General features: G+C 47.4%; 1 protein-coding gene across 1 annotated transcript in view; it reads right to left on the bottom strand.

Moving 5' to 3' along the window:
* Window positions 1-11,753, bottom strand: part of LOC134510420 (collagen alpha-1(VII) chain-like) — a 136,643-nt gene extending 124,890 nt beyond the window's left edge. Inside the window, exon 1 of the mRNA XM_063323721.1 lies at window positions 11,715-11,753. The gene's annotated coding sequence lies outside the window, so the exon portion shown is untranslated. The remainder of the gene's footprint in view (window positions 1-11,714) is intronic.
* Window positions 11,754-21,097: the final 9,344 nt, after the last annotated feature.

Raw genomic sequence — 21,097 nt, 5'->3', positions numbered from 1 at the left:
GTAAGGGAGGGCAAACAAAGAGGATCATTCATGTGCAATCGTCACTTGCCTTAATGCCAACCATTTCTGGAGAGGAAAGACTTTCCATTTTCTAAAGTTCAGGCTTAATACTTAGCAAAATGTCTCAGCACCCACACATAATTCATCAGATAAAAGCCAGAAAAGCTTCAGCAGTGTTTTCTTATCCCCAACCACCTCTTGCCTTGAAAAACCTATGGAAAGGAAACCAGCCCTTGTTTCTCGTGCCCTTGTTCTTCATTAGCCTGAGGCCCAGAAAGCAGCGACGGGGCCAGTGCAAACACAGGAGTTCCCTCATGAGGTTGAGAGCTGGACACAGTCCCTGGAGCCAAACAAGAGCTGGAATAAAGACGCTACCTGAGGTCTCATTCAGACCTGTCATGCCTTGAGGATTTACAGTTCCTAGCATGGTTCTTACCACTCCCACTTCAAGATAAATGCTATCATTTGATAACCCTGGCCCCAAAATCACTGGAGTAGCTTTCCCTCTTGACCAAAATTAGCATCCCAGTTGTCTTCCTTGCTGAGCTTTCCCACTTGGCCACCACCCCTTGCAGATCTCCCCCGACCATTCTGTTTATCTCCCACTTTGCTCTTCTTGCATGAAGGTCCTTAACAACTTTGCTTCTTTGGCCTCTCCCTCCCCTTCTCCAACTGCCTTTCCCCAGCTTTATAGGGTACCTCAACATCTCCATCCAACTACCTGGTCCTACAGAAAGGCCCACCGTAGTTTAACCTGATCCTCTGTCCATTGAACTCAGCAGAGACAGTTCCCCAGGACAAGGGCACTGATGGCATGTCATAGCTCCAAATGAGAAGCAAAACAGCTGCAAACATTGGGACTCATGTCCAGTTGTTTGAGTCTCATGCATGCTGAGCTTGATTGAAATGAAAGCACACTGGCATCTAAGGACACCTGAGACACCTTCAGCTCTCCAGGACACCAACTTGGTCACTTCTTTCATAGTTCTTTGTACCTCTGCACAGCAGATTTTTTTAAGAAGCACCTGGACAGAAATAAACCTTTTCCTTATTTCATGCTCAACTCCTCTTCTCTAGAAGGGCCAAAAAAAGCCACGTAACAAAGAGGGACATAGAAATGGAGAAAATCTGACCTTGCCAGAGAACAAGTCTACTCCTTTCTGGATGAAGCCTTTGGGATCACCACCAAAGCACAAAGCTGTACCAAGATGTGAGGTGACCCATGACTTCTGCAAGAAAGACACCAAACATCCCACAGACACTCAATACCCTCAACAAAGCCAGCAGGCTGGCTACAGCCCTTTTATAGTGACCACGCCCAGGGCAGCTGCATCTCAGCTCCCATCCCCCTCCACTATCACCTGCGAGAGTTGTTATCGCTCCCAGCTGCTTTTAACCAGTCCTGTTTGTCCCCAGCCTCTCAGAGGAGCTACTACAAAAGTAAATGTTAACCTTTGTCAAACCCAGCTGGTCTGCATAAACCTGTTATTTAAGCTTACTAGAAGTGATAGTCTCACTAGCCAGCATAACGCAGACAGCGGTGGCAGATGCCTTCAGCTGAGTAGATGTGGATGCTGAAGATAGAATGATGAAATTGTCTAGGTTGGAAGGGACCTTTAAGATCATCGAGTCCAACCATCAACCTAACACTGCCAAAACCACCGCTAAACCATGCCCCTAAGCGCCGTGTCTACCCGTCTGTTAAATACCTGCAGGGATGGTGATGGGACAGCTCTACAGATCTTTGACAGATTATGGTTGTGGTGGCTTTCTTGAGCCCGTGTACTTTTGGAAATGACCCAAGTGTTAACACTGGAGTTTGCACCAAGGCTGAAAAAAGTGTATGAGAAGCCTGAGGAGCTGCCTGACCTCACTACCACCACACAGTGACCTCACCAGGAGATGACACTCCATATACCCTGTTCCACAACCCCTTGCAGACTCTGAGAGCCACAGGCAGGGGCTCAAGGGCAACAACTGTGAGATGCTATGGGAAAGTGGGATAGGGTTTAGACTGACTTTTGGTGTGGGGTGAAGGGGTTTGCTGAGTGGAGAGGGTGGAAAGCACCAGTTGGTCTCCATGCCCATCTCCTGCTGGGTCACAGCAGCCACGGGTTTTACAGCCAGTTTGGTGCCCATTCCACTGGTACGTAGCATGGGGATGGAGGGAAGCACTGGGAAGCAGCAGAGCCCACCTTTACCTCCCTGCCCTTCGATGGTTCGGGAAAACCATCTCATTTTGCTGTACCTTGATTTCTCCAGGGGTGGAATAAAGATGATTTCACTTCCTTTGCATACACACCAAGGTCTCTTAATGAAAAACACAGAGGTGAAACATGGAGCATTGCCTACAACAAAACAAAAACATATACAGGTATAAATGGGACTACATGAAGTGGGTCCTCCTGACCACTGCGGTTTTAACCGGTTCTCCCTACGGACACTTTTCACCCTTTCATTTATTTATTACCATACTAAGATTTGCTCATTTTGCAAAAAAAAATAAAAATGCCAGCAGCCACATAAAAGATCAAACCAGTGCCCAGGGAGACAACAGCTGCCCCCCTTAAAGCAGTGATGCGGTTTTGGAGAAGGGGATTGTTTCAACTCTTTGGAAAAATAATTAAAGAACAAGAAGATATGACCCAACCTACTTCCCTACACAGTCGGCAGCAATGAGCCGCGTTTGATCTCCAGCGTGAAACCGAGCACAGCCACCCACCAGGGGATATCAGGGCAAGCGTGCACAGGCAGATTAGTTAAAGGAGGCAGAGGTTTGGTATGTGCCACCGGTCCTTATCAAAGCGTGACCCTCTTTCTGTGCCCCGTACAGGTTATATTGCAAACAACTTTAAATGTTCCCACTTCATCAACTTCGGCAAAAAAAGAAACAGAAAAATCATGCAAACGATCTCCTTTTGACCATTAGTACCTTTTAGGTCTTCTAAATTTAGCATGACATAAAACTCACAGGAAAAGTGGTTTTTCTTTTTAAGAACCAGAAATAGCTGCTAGAGGACTTCACTGGGGACCTTTAAACATGTGTGTCCGGGAAAATAAAGGCTAATCTACATCACACCGTGCAGAACTGGGGCGCAAACGCTGTGGTAGCTCTGAACCAGTGGATACACGACAGAGTAGCATCCAGAGACGCCGACTCCAGAAACAGGAGCAGCACATCTGCATCGCTAGTTGCCAGGTTGGGATGTGTTGCTGCCAGTCCCATCGCTAACTGGGGATACTGGAACAGAGCCGCATTGCAATTCAGAGATATGGACCAAGTAGGCACGGTGGGCAGGTGGCAAAAATATTGCCAGGGATGAAAAAGTGACCTCGTCTTGGTAACTGAGCACCGAAGTAGACTGAGCTCTGAATTTCAAACCCAACAATCATGGTCTTTTCTCTTAACTACACAACGCTTTTTAGACCAAGAGGTTTAGACCAAGAGACCTCAGTCCTGGTGCACGCTCCCAGTGGAGTCCTCCTAGCAAAGATGGCCCCTCTGGGAAGCAAAATGCCATAAACGAGAAGTTCAAGAGAATTTGTGCTCTTGAAACAGCTACGCATCGTGGTTGCAGAAACCACCGATGCTGCCAGACTGTGGCAGCAAGGTCTGGACTCATCCCATTTCAATGAGCAGTCCAGTCAGGAGCTTAGTTGCTGTTTAGTTTGGGTCACTCCATCATGGGGGCAGGACAAATTTGGGCACAATCCTGCCGTTAAAAATTTTTTACTTCGGCTGGTGAAAAAAAATCAGAAGAGTCGAAATATTTAAAGCTTTATCCATGTGATACATTTCCGCTTGCCATTTCAAAGGGCGGTTTGGAGTCCAGGACAGGGAAATCTGTCGTTTGTAGATGTTCCCAACAAACTGCTCCATCCTGAAACCAACGGGATACCAGTCCCTGAAAACATCCTCCCGCCGCACAGCAACACCCAGCAGCGAAGCCGTTAATACAGCTCCATTTGCAAGTGGCACCTTTGCCCCTTGCTGTTGTGCAAAGGTCTTCCTTGCGGAGTTAAGGAACCAAGGCTGATTACTTTCCCACTCAGGTTGGAGATTAAGACCATTTTCCCATCTCTTCTGAAAGCTGTTTTCTCAGGCTGCGTTGCTCTATGAGCTCATTTTAGTCTGGCACGCAGAGCCAGATAGTATTACGCTCCAGGAACGGATATGATTTGCAATTCAGTGCATTAGGGACCGCGGTAATTGCAGAGCAGGGTGACCCTCTGCTTACAATTCAGCAGCAATTTTGCCGTGTCCTGCTTTTTTGTAATAGAATAAAGTCACGTGCAGCCGTTTATTTCAAGCCATTTGCAGCGAGTCAAAAACGCGTTCAAAATTTCCCTCTTCCCTTTTCACCATTTACTAAATAAAAAGGAAATAAAGCAAAGAAAAGCCTTCAAAGAACTCAACTGTGGTTAAGCCTGTAAGTACCTGGAAGTTAAGCCTATAAGTACCAGCCAGACAATGAAACGCAGAGACCCAGCCAAAAACTTCCCCTTGACTCTGCCCACGCAAGCACTGCGATATGATCTGCTTTAAATATGCAGAAATGTTATGTATTTTAAGCAGAGTAACGTGAAATAGCTGTATGTTGTACAGATGGGGAGATTAAAGGCTTAGCTCCATGAGCAAATTACCGTGGTTTAACAAAACGCAACGCCCGAGCAGAGAGGAAGCCTTTCAGCGTGAAAATGCTCCTAGGCCCGTATATACGCAAGGGGAAAAATGTTATTTTTTAGGCAGTGAGGAAGAGGTATGAGCTCATCTGCTTTAAATCATACTGGCCACGGGCAGTGCAGGATCACGCACACGGGAATACCCACGGAGTTATTTAGGCTCGGCTGATGCCTGACCGCTTGTTAAGACGCATCAGGTTTGGTGGCTTTGCCTAAAACCAGCCATTTTATACCGTAAGAGGTGCCACCGAGCAGCTGAGACGTGCACGTGGCTCGCCGTCATGGCTCAGGAATTAGGGGAGACCTCCACCCTCCGGCAGAGGCTTTTGGAGCCTGGGAGAGATAATCCAGAACCTGAAAATACAGTAAATATTTACACGTTCAGGCCACTGAACCCATCCCCGTGTCTGACCCCTGCGGCGCTGGGATCGCTGACAGTTAATCCTCCAGTCTGGCATGTCCTACGTCACCCTCACCGCAGCGATCACAGGCGTCTGTTGTGTTGCCGTGGGCACTATTTCTCTTTAATTCATTAAAACAAAACCAGAGAAGCTCACATTTCCAAAAAAAATCCTTACCATTGATGGGAGGATGACCGAGCCACAAGGACCGTCCCCGGAGATGCGGCTGCTGCGACACGCGACAGCTCCTGCAGACAGCAGCAAGGCACCACCGGCCCGCTGGTGTCCCCATACCTGTGTCACGCAGGAGCAGTGCCCACAGCCTCTTTATCCAGTGGTATCCCGCCCTGTTGCCCGGGAGGATTTCAAATTTTGATCCATTTCAAAATTCCCCTGCCTGCAAACCAGAGTTTTCCAAAAGAAACGCGTACGGGGCACAGCTTGAAACGTTTCCATTTTTCTTAAAGAAGAACATAATCCAGCAAATTCTCCTATCTGATAAAATACTTCAAATTTAAGTAATTTAAAAGCAAATAAAGGAAAATGACCCTTTCAGAAAGCAGCCACATAGCACTCTTCCACTTTTCCCTTTGCAGCATCTAAACTGCTGAGCCTAATGCTCCGAGATGCTACAGAGCCACCTTCATTTCTAAAAAAGCATGATTTTAAAGATAATGTCATCATCTCCGCTGGCCCGAGTTACAATTTTGGATGCCTGGGAGCTGATAAGAGACTGAGTTACAGGGCAGAGAAGGACGGCTCTCGCCCAGGACACTGGATGTGCCGGGGGCCCTGCGATGCTCCAATAGCACAAGTCACCCACGGAATTGGTGGGAGAGGAGGCAGACACACAGCTCATCTTCCGCACGGGGCCACGTGAGCTCAGTACTTGCTCTGACGGGCACCGCAGCACAGCTGAAGGACTGCTCAGATGCCACTGAATTGTGAAATGACAGTTTAGGTTGGGAACGGAGCCCCAGAGGACCCTGCTCCAAGCAGAACGGGCTCAATTCTCCAAGCACCTCCCTGTACGTCACGCTCTCCAGCCCCTGACCATCTCAGGGACCTCCACTAGACTCACTCCAGTTTATCAATAACCTTCTTGCGCTGGGGAGCCTGAAATTGGACATCACACTCCAAATGCCATCTCACAAAAGGGGAAGGGTCTCCTTCCTTGGCCCTTCGGGCTTCACCCTTACTAATGCACCCCAAGAAGAAATTAGCCTGATTTGCTTCAAGGACGTACTGCGAAGCACAGCATCCACCCCTCCTTCCTCATTCTTGGGTTTGGTTTTTTTTTTTTTTCCATTCTGGGTTTTTTTAACCTTTTTATGTGTATTTCTTGGAAAGAAGGCATGTGCTGGTGTGTTATACCTCAGCCCAGGGCTCCCCATTCACAGAGATCACATTTTACATCATCTCCTTCCCCCTCGAGCACCAGACGCTGCCCGTACTTGACAACCTTTCCATCCATACCTGTCCCACGCCAGCTTAAAATTACAGCTTCAAAACTCAATTTGGAGATGCGGGGAGAAACAGGGGAGCTCCTGGGCTTTTATATTTAATGTTGCTCAGCAAGTCCATTTATCTTCCCTGTCAAACCGCACGTTTCAGTAGCACGCAGCCCCTGCCGTTCCCATGCCCGAAAGGAAAGTATTAAACACCTGATCACTCCAAGACCTCAGAGCCTCCTCTTGTTTCAGGACATAGAGATGGCAGTGGTGGGAAGGGTCGTACGTCTCACTGCATTCACATATATCTTGGAGAAGGGTTGGGAAGTGGCTCACCAAGAAGCCAGACCCTGTGGGATGGGGAAAGCAGTTGCGTTTGCCCTCAAATTCCTGCAATGAATGCATAGTCAATCCAGCACCCACAGCCTGGTGCATCCTGATTGCAACCAACAGACATTGAGGTTTCCCCAGCTGAGGGTATGGTCCCCACTGGAAGCATCTGAGCAACCTCCCCCCCGCCCCCTGCCAGCAACTTACACCAGGTTGAACTGCTCACGTCCCACTTTGCTCATCATCAGCACCAAAAGGTCTACCATTCCTCTGCCAAGTTTCATAGTAATCCCTGCCCACAGCTCTGCTTTTGACCGAGAGAGGGCTGGAGGCACAAGAGGTTTGAAATCACAGCCAGGCCCACCTCAGGGCAGCGCACCACATCTTCCAGTCCACAGCAAAACCGCCCAGCAAGGGAGGTGAGTCCAGATGATGGCTGAATGCAGAAGAACAAAACCCAGCAAAAATGTAAGGTTCAACATTTTCATATCTCCCTTCTTCCCTGTGCATTGTTTGGAGCACATGAACCAAATCAACCGCTGCCAGCCCGTGCCAGGTCACAGGCTAGCTGAGATGCTTTCAACAGGCAGCGATCAAAACGCAACCGGTACATGCTTTCTTCTCGTAGCCTTTCTGCTTGGGCTCAGGCTATTGAAGCAACTGTAGCGTGGCTCTGGGGGCAGCCAAGGGGTTATGAAATATCTCCTCTCTGGACTCCCACTTCATCTCTGCTCACAGCTGAAATCCGTTAGCATCTACCAGCTATTTTATGATGCCCCATGCAGGGGGAATCCAGTGGCTAAGATAACACACGCACACGGGTGATGGACCAAGGAGGAGTGGTCCCCCAATATCTGATAGAAAGGCCACTCAAGGGGAGGAGACCTCACCCTTCTACTTCCTCTAAATGCTGTTTGGACCCAGGCGGGCTGTGCAGCACCTTGGGAAGAGCCAAAAGCATTATCACATCAGTAGATTGCATGCTGTGTCAAACCAGACCCTCATGAAACATCAGTGATTGATGGATTGTCACCTCTGGATACAAACTAACTCCACACAGCACAGATTGCTGTCTGAAACACAAGATTTTGGGGGTTTTGCGGGTAGACTTCACTTCTCTTCTTAGAGCATGTCAGGTTCACCAGCTAAAGAAGATTTCTTTTCACTGGGGGGTTGGACTAGATGACGTTTAAAGGTCCCTTTCAACCCAACGCATTCTATGATTCAATGATTGTCAGACCTTTAGGGTGCCAGACTTGCTCTATACAGATAGAAAGGGCCACAGACTTCCATACCAACAACCTGAACTGGAGAGCAACGGTCCACGTGCCACTTCAGTTGACACACAGCAGCTTGTGAAGTGCCGCTATTGAAACTATGGATGTACTGAACAAAACCCACACCTTTGGGCACCGATGTTCCCCTGTCTGGTATTCCACGATACCAACCCAGCAAGAACTGACTACCAAGAATGACCAAAGCAGACCCTTAGAGCCATATATGAAATACACGGAAACGGCTTGTGCTTTCAAACCAGTGTCCCCACAAGCGTTCCTTTTGCTGGAAAGGTGAGAGATGACAAGTGTGAAGGACCACTGCCTGAACGGTCCTCCAGCAAATTACCTGGAGCGCCAATGTGGAGCATCTCTTGGTGCTTCTGAAGTTACTGTGAGAAAGAAGAGGAAATTTCTCTCTTGTGATGCTAAGCCAGACCTCCAGACTGGCATATGGCTCTCTCTGGAGGTACCCACTTGGTGCCTGGAAGCTATCAGGATGCTCTATAGCCTCTATTCCAGCATGATCGCCCTCCTTCCCACAGGCAACTGCGAATTTCCCTCCCCATCCCAGCCTCTCTGCCTCAATCCCTGCCCTTCTCTTCCAGAAGCCGAACGGACCAGCCCTTTCCTTTCTGTTAAAGACACCTGCAAAGACATCTTCATATGTCTCATCCATCCCTTTCTGCTGTTGCTAAAGGGCTCCAAGTCTTTCCTCAGTACCATGACCTTTGAAAACACTCTTAGCAAGATTTGCTTGCAGGAACAAAGCAAATATGGTCAGTCTATCTGTACATCTATGTCTCTGGGCTTTTGCCATCTCCCCTACAAAATTCCAAGACAAATTTCACAGAAATCAACAGCCAGGGAGAGTCTGTAAGTGTCCTGACACAAACATCCCAACTACAGGAAAAATCAGCATGTAGGTCCCAGAGAAACCAGACAAAAGGGAAAACTCAACAGTGAAGGCAACATCACTTGGGACACCATGGAGGGGAAATACCCCTTATTAAATTGCAGATGAATGAGGAACCACTTGTTCAGTTAAATCCCACAATGTGGAAGGCACATGTGCCTATGCTGGATGGAGAAAATGCCTTGAGATTAAAAAAATAAACCCTCTAAGCAAGAAGTTACTAAATAAATGAAATTAAGTCTGATCAGAAGAAGCAGGGACCTCCTCCATGCCTACCCCTTGGAAATAACACAGAACACATTTCACTGACTGTAGCTGAATGCTCTGCAGGAGGTACAGGGAAATACCCTGCTGCGATGGGACTGGGAAAGCTGGGCTGGAGTCTCTGTTGTACTGGTCACACATCCCATTTCAATTACTGGCACCATCTAGTATCCCAGTTCACTGTCACGTCAGGCAATCATCGGACACGCGGCAGATGTTAGAAATTGGAAACATGGCAGTGAAGAGGTGGTGAGTCCCAAGGCTGCACAGGAACAGCTATGCAGGGAGCATAACATGACATTTCCTCATGTGGTGGCAGCATTTTTTGCCCCCTGGTGGTGTGCCCTCTGTTAGGGACATCTAATTTAAAGAAGTCTTGTGGTTTTCACCAGATGAGGATGTGGTTATGGTGTGTACCTAGTGTGTACCTACTCTGTTCCTCCAGCCTTTAGCAAGGCAACATGGACACACTTGGTAGAAGCAGAAGTAAGACCTATTCTAACTCAGATACAAAAGCTTGTCCCAATCTTGCAAGATGCTTCAAGTCCAGAAAGTCAAGTTCTTTCAATTCCTAGTGGTCACCACACACAAAGCTCCACGGGTCTTAAAAATGACAGCAACCGGCAGATCAGAAGACTAGGGGATAAAATGTGCAGTAGATCATGGCTTGGGAAGTACTTTCCTGAGTTCATGGAAAACAAAGAAACAACTTCTAAACACCTCCAGCCAGATGTGGACCAATTACTAAGATCACCAGATTCCCTCCAGATATTGAGTGCTCTGATAGTTTGACCTTATCCATCAAGATCTCAAAAAGAACGGCAAGTGAAGGAGACACTGGCTCCACCATGAGCAGGTCAGAGCCCCAAAACCATCAGCCCAACTAATGTTCCCTCCAACTTGCATGTGGTCGAATGACATTTTATTCATTTTATTCTGGATCATGTTGTCAGAATTAAAAGAAGATGTTGAGAGGAAAAAGAATAAATGGCTTCTTGCCTTCTTGTCTATGTTTCTTGAATGGAGAAAGGGTGTCCTCTGTTATCAGCCCTTCCTGGGGTCACTGTATGGCTCTTGGTATCACTCTCCAATGCACAGAAGTGCTTGTGGCTGTGCTACAGGGAATTAAATGGACAGTAGAGGTGAAAAGAGGGATAAAAGCCACTTATGTCATGAAACACCATCAGGCTGAGTCGGCTACTTTAGAAGAGAAAGAAGTGGGGGCAGCATAAAAGTGGGTGCCACATACCAAACTCTCCACATGGTCAAGAGCCATTTGGCCACAGCTGGAAGTTGGGAGATGGCACCTTCTTCACTGGCCTCCCACCACTCCTCGGTAGGGCACAGGCAGACTGGTAGGTTTGGCTTGCCGAACGGCTCCAGGGCAGACTGGTAGGGTTGGCTTGCTCCTCCTCGCCACTGGAGACCCTGCCTTCTTGCCAGCCCTTGTGCTATCACAGCCTGGATGACAGCCACCTAACACAACGTTAGGACAGCAGGGCTTATAAGAAAGATGGGGACAAACTTTTAAGCAGGGCCTGTTGGTGATAGGACAAGCGGTAATGGCTTTAAACTAAAAGAGGGGAGATTTAGACTAGATTTAAGGAGGAAATTTTTTACAATGAGGGTGGTGAAACACTGGGCCAGGTTGCCCACAGAAGCTGTGGCTGTCCCATCCCTGGAAACATTCCGGGTCAGGTTGGACAGGGCTTTGAGCAACCTGGTCTAGTGGGAGGTGTCCCTGCCCAGGGCAGGGGGTTGGAACTAGATGGCCTTTAAAGGTCCCTTCCGACCCAAACTACTCTATGACCCCAATTGCAAGCCAGGTGCAGCTGAGAGCTGTGCATAGATTGCAGTTCTGCCTTATGCAAATAGAAAGAATAGCCAGGGATCATTAAAAATAATCAGAGCCACTCTTATACATGAGATTTTAAGCCTCCACTTCATATTTTATCTATCCCGTAAGTATTAGGGTGCAGGATCATATCTAATGGGGGGGGGAGAAATTATCCCTAAATGTGCATCGTACCCACCACACATCTCCTGAATCTAAGCATCCCAAAGAATATTTAGGAAACCTCACAGATCTCCTCTCTTTTGCCTTTTTCCAAATACGTTTTGCTAAAAGTAGGTTTTACAAAACTGAAAATTCATTAGAAAGTCACAGTATAAAACTCCAACACAGAGACAACAACAAGATACAGAATAGCCCTCACTTTATCCCTTTGCAATATTTTTTGCAGTAGTCTGAATCAAAATGAGAGTCACATTATCCCATCTCCTCACTTTGGACTGTGACCCGCAGTGACTACAATATAGCTCTTCCATTTTCACTTACCTTGTCCATAAGAGACAAAATGAAAGGGGAGCATCTGAAATTCGGCAACCCACGCACCTGTAACGCATTTCAGACCACGTCTTCCTCTGAAGCCTCGCCAAAGACTGAGACAGAGCTTGAAAAGGGAAGATGAAAACTCCAGCCTCTCTGGAGGACACACACTGAAAATCCTGCAGACTCTGGGAAAACTAAGATAGCTGAGAGTCAACCTGCTGACTCTCGTTCTGCCAGAGAGCTGCAGCTGGTGCCAGTGAAATATTTATGCAAAGACAGCAGATGTTGCGAGCAAAGTCTGAATAAAGACATGAGAGCTGCAGTATTAAGTTGGGGCATCCAGTGCAGTGTTTGCTTCCCACAATGGCCAACATGAGATGGTCGACAAGAGTGTAAGAGCAGGACAAGCACGTGGAGACCTCCATCTTTCCAGCCTCCAGTGACCTACAGAATCATAGAATCATAGAATGGTTTGGGTTGGAAGGGACCTTAAAGATCATCTAGTTCCACCCCCTGCCCTGGGCAGGGACACCTCCCACCAGACCAGGTTGCTCCAAGCCCCGTCCAACCTGGCCTTGAACCCCTCCAGGGATGGGGCAGCCACAGCTTCTCTGGGCAACCTGGGCCAGGGGCTCACCACCCTCAGAGTGAAAAATTTCTTCCTGATATCTAATCTAAATCTACCCTCTCCTAGTTTGAAGCCATTACCCTTCATCCTATTACTACATGTCCTTGTAAGAAGTCCCTCTCCACCTTTCAAAAAGTCCCCCTCAGCTTTCCCTATAGCTTAGGGACCTTCTGAGGGACAGACTGCATCATGGAAATGTCTTTGCATTCAATACCATGTACGAACTTTTCTTCTGTGAATCTTCTTACTTTGGAAACCATTTACATTTTTAGCACCCCGATGTCCCAATGAGTTCTACAGGTTTTCTGCATGCTGCATGAAAATCTTACGTCCTTTCATTAGTTTTCAACCTCCATCCTGCTTGTTTCCTTTGTTGCCACTCAATTCTTGCATAAGAAGGAACACTAAAAGTTTTTAAAATCTGGGAGAAACGTTGACTATTTCTAACTATTTCTTCCATTTCCACGCTGCCATTTCTAAGGCTTGGGAACATTTGGAACATCAACGGCAAAATCAGAAATCGTAGAATCATAGAATGTGTTGGGTTGGAAGGGACATTTAAAGGTCATCTAGTGCAATCCCCCTGCAGTGAGCAGGGACATCTTCAACTAGATCAGGTTGCTCAGAGCCTCATCAAGCCTGGCCTTGAATGTCTCCAGGGATGGGGCCTCCACCACCTCTCTGGGCAACCTGTTCCAGGTTGCCTAACATCTAGGCACCAACAGCGCAACCTGGATAGTACTGACGTGCCTGTGCTCATGGGGAGACTGAAGAAACCTGGAAGATCCACACGAGCATCTCTTAACACAGAGGGCAGCTCGGTTCGACCCAGACCTCGTCTCAGCAATAAATGTAAATACTTAGAGCCCCTGGAAATCTCCAGTGTCTTCCTGGCATCAGTCCCTTCTCAGAGACCTTGCAGCTGAGCAAAGCCCACAACGTGGCTGGTGCTCCAAGAGAGCTGAGCTTGGCTTCCTGCCCGATGGGTCAGTGACGATGGCTAGGGCTCAAGTCTTCAGACAGTCAACAAACAGGTTTCCCTTTGGGTTGAACCGCAGGGAAGCTTTACCATAAGCCCAGGAGACAAGGGGCAGACTGTAACTCTTGTACAACTGGAGAGGAGACTAAGTGCCCTGTGCCAGGAGCACCTGAGGAGAACCCCCCACCAGCTTTCCCATTGCCTTCAAACGGTTCTCCCAATTCTCCACCCCTGATCTTGAGGCAAACAAGGATCATCCATAATCCATCCACCCTCACCAGTGCAAAAGCCCCACCATAACTGCCCTGTACAAAAGAGGAAATAAATCTCAAATTGTTCATTTCAGTAAAAAAAAACATATGAGGGAGCTGCCGTACCGCGAGCTAAAGGGTTAAATGTGGTGCTACGCAGAGATAGCTCCTTTTCTAGCTCATCTCCCAGCTGCTGGGCTCTGGCCTGTTAAATGAAGATTGATTGCTTTCAGGAGGCCATCTCTGTCTAGACTGCCTATGGCCCCCTTTTATTACCCCCACCCACGCAAGTGAACCCAGGACCCAGGCACGGAAAAATTCCAGGCAATGGAGCAGCAAGAGACTAAATTGAGTTTTCTCAGAGCAAACAGAGCCAGGTCTTCCCCAGCCCTTTCTCTCCCGCACAGATTCTCTTGGGTCTAATAACGGCTGAGACACTGACATCATTTTGTCAATGGGGGCCCAGAGAACATATAATTCTTCTACCCTGACTTGTATTCATGAAGTTTGCAGCAATCTGCTGCCTCCGAGGCCTCTTGACTTTAGGTTACGGCAGCACTAGGAAACTTGTGTCCTCGCTGCAGCAGCCTTGCTGAGCTATCACAGCCCTAGACCTGGGCACACCACCCTGCAGGAAGGCTAAACGTGTGCTGGGTTTGCTGCAGAGAGCTCCCTGGAGTCCAGGACATCCACTTTACAGCCCCACCAGTGCCAGTGGGATCCCCACACAGACAAGGAGGACATGAGATTATTGATGACCTGGCCAACTAAAGTCCTCATACCATGCCTACGCTATTGAGTAAGTAGACCAAAGAAATGTCGTCTAGTCCTGAGGCCAACAGATAAAATATAGTTTCTGTCCACAGAGCTAAATTATCTTTATACCCCCGTGCCCAAATAGGGGTCATATCTACACTGCCTGGTCCTTGGTCCATGCTCGCCCCAGGCTGGACCTGTGCATTATTTGGGACTGAGATAGTTTGCTTGGGCTAAAGCCATACCAGGGACTGTGCTAATAATAGTGGAACAAGTTTTCCATCCACTAATCTAGGAGCCCCAGTCCTGTGGCATGATCTCCGTAACAGGAGTGAACAAAAGTCACGGGTGGAGCAATAAATAAGGTGGACCTAGACACCATGTCGGTTCTCTGAACACACTCTTGGAGACAGTAAAAGCAAAGATGCAGAAGAAAGAGCATTGCACGGGAAAAGATGGATGAGAACCAGACATGGGTATATTTCGTGCAGGGAATAAAAGTTTAGGGTAGTAGAAGGTTTCTAGCCCTCTCAGAAGGGATCTTGGAGCAACTTCCTGAAACTTTGATGGAACCCATGGGAAGTCATGTCAGGTTATTCAGGGAGTGCTGTGGTTTCAAAGGTCTTTGACCATGAGACTTCTTCTGAATAGATGGGTAGGTCCAACTTTCAAAATCCCACATGTCCCACAGTGCACAGAAACTAAAGCTCAGTGCCATGAGGTCGGGAAGAACTCTAATTCCCATGATGTGGGAGCCAGAGGCAATACAGGTTGGAGAAACATTAACAATGGACACAACACCTAGATAAAAGCATGTTGGTGATGGTTTTCCTGACTTTCACTGAGGGAAAAGTGAGTTTGGGACCAAAATTTACAACACACTGAATCAAAACGCCAGGTGGGAGCGGACTGCGATGCTGCAGCTTGCAAAGCTCTTTAATACCTAAGGATTTCCCTTTCAGTTTCCTTGTCACCAAAGGCTTTTAAAGCAACAAGCTCTACCTGGGGTGAATGCATAGCTTAGGTGTTTAATGATAATGATTCTCTGATGCCTGGAGGATATAGTGAATTAGTGCATTAGTTCTTCATCTCAAGGCACGAGAGGGGCCAAACCTGGTCTTAAATCATAGAAAATATGAAAAGATTCACCGGGAGGGAGTGCTGGCATGGCTTAGCAGGGAGGACAAGCTGAGCTCACCAGAGTGTCGCTCTCCAGGGACAAGGTGGATCAGGACTTAGAGTACAGAGGGAAGCCAGTTAGATGTTAGGCTCCAAAGGAGAAGAAAACATGCCCACGTTTTGATACAGAGAAACCTGATTCACTTTCTGGACAAAAGTAAAAACAGTCAAAAAAAAAAAAAATCTCTTTTCCTCCTCTTTGCATGTCTTCGGGTTATTTTAACTGAAGGAACATTTCTGTGAGAACCCATCAATCACCTCCGGAAAGTCATGCTCACTCGCCTAAAGCATGGAGAGACACATCCAACGCGAGGAGACTCTCAAAAGGGAAAAGCGCTTCAGGTTGAAGTTCTTCCAGCTCATTTAAAGAGATGTCAAGTTTGACGATCTTAAGGAATGAGGGGGAGGAAGGGGGAGAGGGCTAAAATAAATAATGAATGAAGCTATTTCCAATTTTCCCCCCACATCCCCCCAAAATATGCCTGGAGTTTTTAGCCTTTACCATTTTTGACAAGTAGCAACACACAGAGGCAGTTCTAGCACTGGTACTGCTTGATCAAGGAGTTCTGCCTTGGAAATCACCCAAATAAAACTTGGCAGAGAAAAATAAAAGGAAACGTAAAGGGCGGTGTGTGTGTGTGTGTGTGTGTGTTAGAAAGTCACAAAGAGGAGAAAGGCGGCCAGATCCTCAGAGTTTTTTGCATCTCCCCTCTGTCACGGGAGCTTTACACTAGCAAGGGACAGGCTCTGAGCATGTCAGAGAAACATCTGTAAGTGAGAAACCCAGCTCATGTACCCCCCACCCCAAAAATGAAATGTTTGAGACAGCAGGAATGTCTCCTGCTCCGTCCAGGGAAACAGTGATCGTTTCTGAAATGCTAAGCTGCGAATGTGCGAGTTGCTAAAATGCGAAGCATTTAGCAAATAACTGAAATTGCTGAGAAAATATCTACCGAGGAGGGAGTGGGAGGAATATTTGGGCGACCTGGAAGTTTTTGATGGAAAACATAATCCCAAGAATGTGACAATTTAAGGAGAGGAGAGAGACTTACCCCTTTTAGCAAATCTAAAAATACATCAGCGATTTATTTTAGTTATTTTTAAAGTGACGTGATATCATAAAAGAAGTGGAAATTTAGAGCTGACAACCACAAAAGGCTTCCCAATAGAGAAGCAAAAGACACCTGCCCCGGCCAAAACTGTAAAAGAGCAGGGATCGGGGGTATTTCAAACAAAGCTGGTGAAAGTAGAGTAGCACTTCTTGAATTTCTGTTGCTGCACATTCCCAAAACAAAGGTGAAGGAGTTGAGACGGAAAGTTTTGGAGAGCTGCAGAGCAACAAGGCGGCTGCTGGCAGAGCAGACTGTTGTAGGACATGAGTTGGGGGTCAAACTCTTCTCAGTGGTGCCTGGTGACAAGACAAGGGGCATTGGAAACAAGCTGGAACACAGGAAATTCCACCTAAGCATGAGGAGGAACTTCTTTGCTGTGAGGGTGGCAGAGCCCTGGCACAGGCTGCCCAGAGAGGTGGTGGAGTCTCCATCTCTGGAGACATTCCAAACCCGCCTGGACGCGTTCCTGTGCCACCTGCTCTGGGTGACCCTGCCCTGGCAGGGGGTTGGCCTGGGTGATCTCCAGAGGTCCCTTCCAACCCCAACCATTCTGTGATTCTGTGACGAGTTGTCTCTCCCAAAAGTACTCGTTGACACCTGGGTTAAGATGAGTTTACGCTTCAGGCATACAAAAAGGACCTAGTCCTCACCATTGCTCTCCCACAAATATACACCTCCTGTGGAGATACGTAAAATTAGAGAGGAGAAATAGAAATCCCAGGATCTGTTCCTTCCCTTTTCCCCGACTGATGTGACCTAGTCTCTGCCTACGTCTGCATTTTAACTGTCCCCACTATAAAATGAGATTAATAATAATAATCTGTCAGGTCTGAGGACTGTGAAGGAGAAGTTCACGTTGGAAAAGCTAGGGCAGGTGAGAAGTCCCTATCTTCAGCTGCACGTTTTCACCATCACAGTCTGAATGCTCCTAGTTTGTGTCAGCGGGGATCCAGCTAAACCTCGCCTACGGTAGGTTAAGTTACAAGGGTTTGCACTTAGGGAAGTGCTTGGATGAACAGTAATGGTACCTTGGCCATGGGATGACAATATTTGCCCACACATGCTGAAGAGGTGAGGGAAATAATTCCCATAACAGTAAAAGCCTCTCAGTACTTCAAGTCCCACAACTGGTTGCTGTCCCACTAAAATCATAGAATCATAGAATGGTTTGGGTTGGAAGGGACCTTAAAGATCACCTAGTCCCACCCCCTGCCCTGGGCAGGGACACCTCCCACTAGACCAGGTTGCTCCAAGCCCCGTCCAACCTGGCCTTGAACCCCTCCAGGGATGGGGCAGCCACAGCTTCTCTGGGCAACCTGGGCCAGGGGCTCACCCTGTGTGCTCTTTCCTCTTTTGCCCGCCCGCTATTGCACAGAACAGGCTTGTGATGAAAAAACAGAGGAAATAAAATCAAGAGTTCACCCTCTGCACGTCCCTTCCCAACTTGTCAGAACTGTCAGCAGTTCAAAAGCTCTTCTTTACCTTGCAGGGAATTCAGTTACAGGGAATAATTGCCCAGAAGAGAAAACGAGTCCAGTCTTGTCTGCACAGCCAAATACCACAGGAGTTCTTCATCTTTAAGTAGAAGAAGCAGCAGGACTGGATTCAGACACGAGCAGGGTCACAAATGGAAAGGAGAGGAGCCAGATGAGGTATCTCACCTCAGAAAGCACCTTGAGGGGTCTTCAGGGAAATCATTTATAGGTGTCTGAGTGTCGTCTTTAACTGCTACTTGTTGAGTTATTCAACCCTGCTACAACCACAACCCTAAACCTGGCACCTGTGGATCTTCAATGTGCTCAAAACCTATAAATCATCAGGAGCCATCGTATCTTGTCTCTTAAGAAAACTGCGGAGAGAAACCAGTAAAGTCCAGGTCACATCAGACGCCAGTTAAAAGGCAGCGAGTCCATCACCGCCACCCACCACTCATCAGACCGTCACTTTACCAGTTCTCCCATTCTTTGGAAATGCCCCGAACACAGAAACACGAGCCCACGCGGATTGGAGAGAATCCAGTTTGCCCGTTCCGAATCCCTTCTCTGGAACATCCACCAAGAAGAATATCGTTCTCACTGTCATCATGACATTGTTATTGGAGATGACACATGACACTCCATTTTGGCAGAGACACCACTGCTGGTTGGGAGAGGAGAGGTTTGAATGAACGGCGTAATATATAGATAGACCAAAGATGCTGGTAAATAAAGGAAGGCCAAGGTGGAGCTCAGATGTATTAAAACTTGTTAATGTCTCCACTTGCAGTAATTCTGTCTAATAAATGGCTTCTTTAGCCGCGGCACCTCCATCTGACCACAAAGTCAGAGATGAAGTAGTCTAAGGTGAAATCTAAGGTGAAATACTGAATTATTTGTAAGTTGTAGTTTACGGAGTTAGGAATCAGGCACATTAGCTTGCTCTGTTTGCACCTTTCAAAATCTGCCAGGACTGCAGAATTCACCGGCTGAGAGATGCTTAAATTAAACATGCCACCTTGGCAGATCGACTTCGGAGATAGTCACACGATACCTGTGTGAGAGCTCCACCACCACCGATACCCTGCCGTTTGAATAGGCTTTTGCAGGACTAAAAGTACAAGCGGTTTCGGGCTGAGCCAAAGGTCAGTAACTGCTCTGGGACAGATTCACATCCTCCACGGACCAGGCTTGGCAGAAGCCCTACAGCCTCTGCGTATCCATGCTTATGTCAGAATTACCTGCCTTTTCCTGGCACGCGCCACGTACGTATTGATTCCGAAAACAGGCAAAATTAGTTTGACTGATTTGCTTCCCATGCATTACCAACACGATTGGTTTACTTCTCAGAAAAAGCCATGCTTTAGAAAACAAGAGAGCAAGAAAGCCTTTCTGGGAAAGCTCAACTTCAAGAAACAAGATTTTGCCCATATCAAAACGTCGAAGTCCCAGGTGTTTTGTCAGATCCTGCCACGCCTCACAGGCTCCAAAAAATGTTTTTCTGGAAATGAAACAAGAGAAGTTTTCAGGCAGGAGCTTACAGCTCTGTGTGGTTTCCCCCATCATTGTATTTGTTCCCAAAGCAAAGACCAAAAACCCACGATCCTTTGAGAAATCAAGGTCTGACCGTGCATACTGAGGCTGGGAAAAGTGGCAAACTACTAACCAAACCCGGCTTCCTAAATTCCCTGTTCTTGTTTTCTCACCGGCGCGTGGGACATCGCTCACAATGCGGCTCTCGGGCAGAGCTGAAGGAAGGATTTCTGATGCACTCAGTAACGCAACCCAAACCCCTTCGCCCAACACGCTACAGAGTCCGCAATTTTGCTTTGAACAGCATTTCAGACGTCAGGAACTCAAAAATGCTGCCAGGGCTTATTCAAACCTTGAAGTACTACAGATTCGTACCAGGGAAGACACCACTACCTCCACCCCCAGTCTGCTTTTTGGGCAGAAACAGGCTCCCCGGTGTTTCCGTGATGTGAAAACCTGTTTTGTTTTATTTCAGCCGCCTCTGAAGAAAATCAAAATAACACCCACAGAAGCAAGACGAAGTCTGTAGGTAGAAGTAATATCTTGTATTAGAGCATCTGCTGTTGTCGGGAAAAAACAGATAAGCCCTGGGCAGTAAAGAAAAGCTTTTGTCCTGTAGGCGAAAGCTTATTTAATTTTCCAGCTATATTATTTCAACCTACAAACCTCATCTTGTCTGTGTCCTTAGACCATCCTGACTGCCAGAACGTGGCCGCGAGAGCGCTGCTGGCCGTTCACGGTACGCAAGACAACTCGGCTGCATTGCTAACGAGTTGGTAATCACTCCTGGTAGAGAGACAGGGCTGAGAAATGGCTCTTGCTCATCGGATGCTTACACTGGCATAATCGCGTGTCCGCCCTTCCGTACAGTGAAGGTGAACGGATTTTTAAATTACTTTTGAAATGGTATTTTTTTTAATATAATTTTTTTTTTCCCCTATTTTCTGACATTCTTTTGTCATTCGTTTCGACGCCATAGAATTGATGCGAGCTGAATTTTGAAGGGTTTTATTTTTTATTTTAATGGGTGTGAATGATACTATTAAGATCTTAGATCCGGGATGGCTTGTGATGAACACACCAACCTGCAAAGAAGGAGCCGGGCACGTTGGGTCCGGCATCACAGTTGGGATGAACCGATCTCACTCCACGCAAAGGGAAAACGGCAAGACCAGCATCTCCAGCCCCATACTGAGGTGACCTGGAAGTTTTTGCAGTGATATGAGCCCCCCCATCCCTTACGAATTAGACCATGAACTCAACAGATTGAGCCAGAAAATCCATCCCAGAACCTACCTCGTAGTTATCAGAAAGGATGTTAAATACCGACTAGCCCAGACACGGCTGCCCTCCCAGAGGTGCCAGGCTACAATGAACAGCTCAAAATGCTTTATGAGCTGACATTTTGGTTTTACTGTTACACAGGAGCAGTTCAAAAGAAGCAATTTGTTCTGTGGCTTAATGCATTTAGGAACCAAGGTGCGGCCCATTTATTGTGGCAGAAAAACAACTTCAGCTCCCCCCCCCCCCCCC

This window comes from Chroicocephalus ridibundus, chromosome 1 (assembly GCF_963924245.1).
Source record: "Chroicocephalus ridibundus chromosome 1, bChrRid1.1, whole genome shotgun sequence".
NCBI lineage: Eukaryota > Metazoa > Chordata > Aves > Charadriiformes > Laridae > Chroicocephalus > Chroicocephalus ridibundus.
The sequence above is the reverse complement of the archived record's forward strand: the minus strand, read 5'-3'. Positions and strand labels throughout refer to the sequence as shown.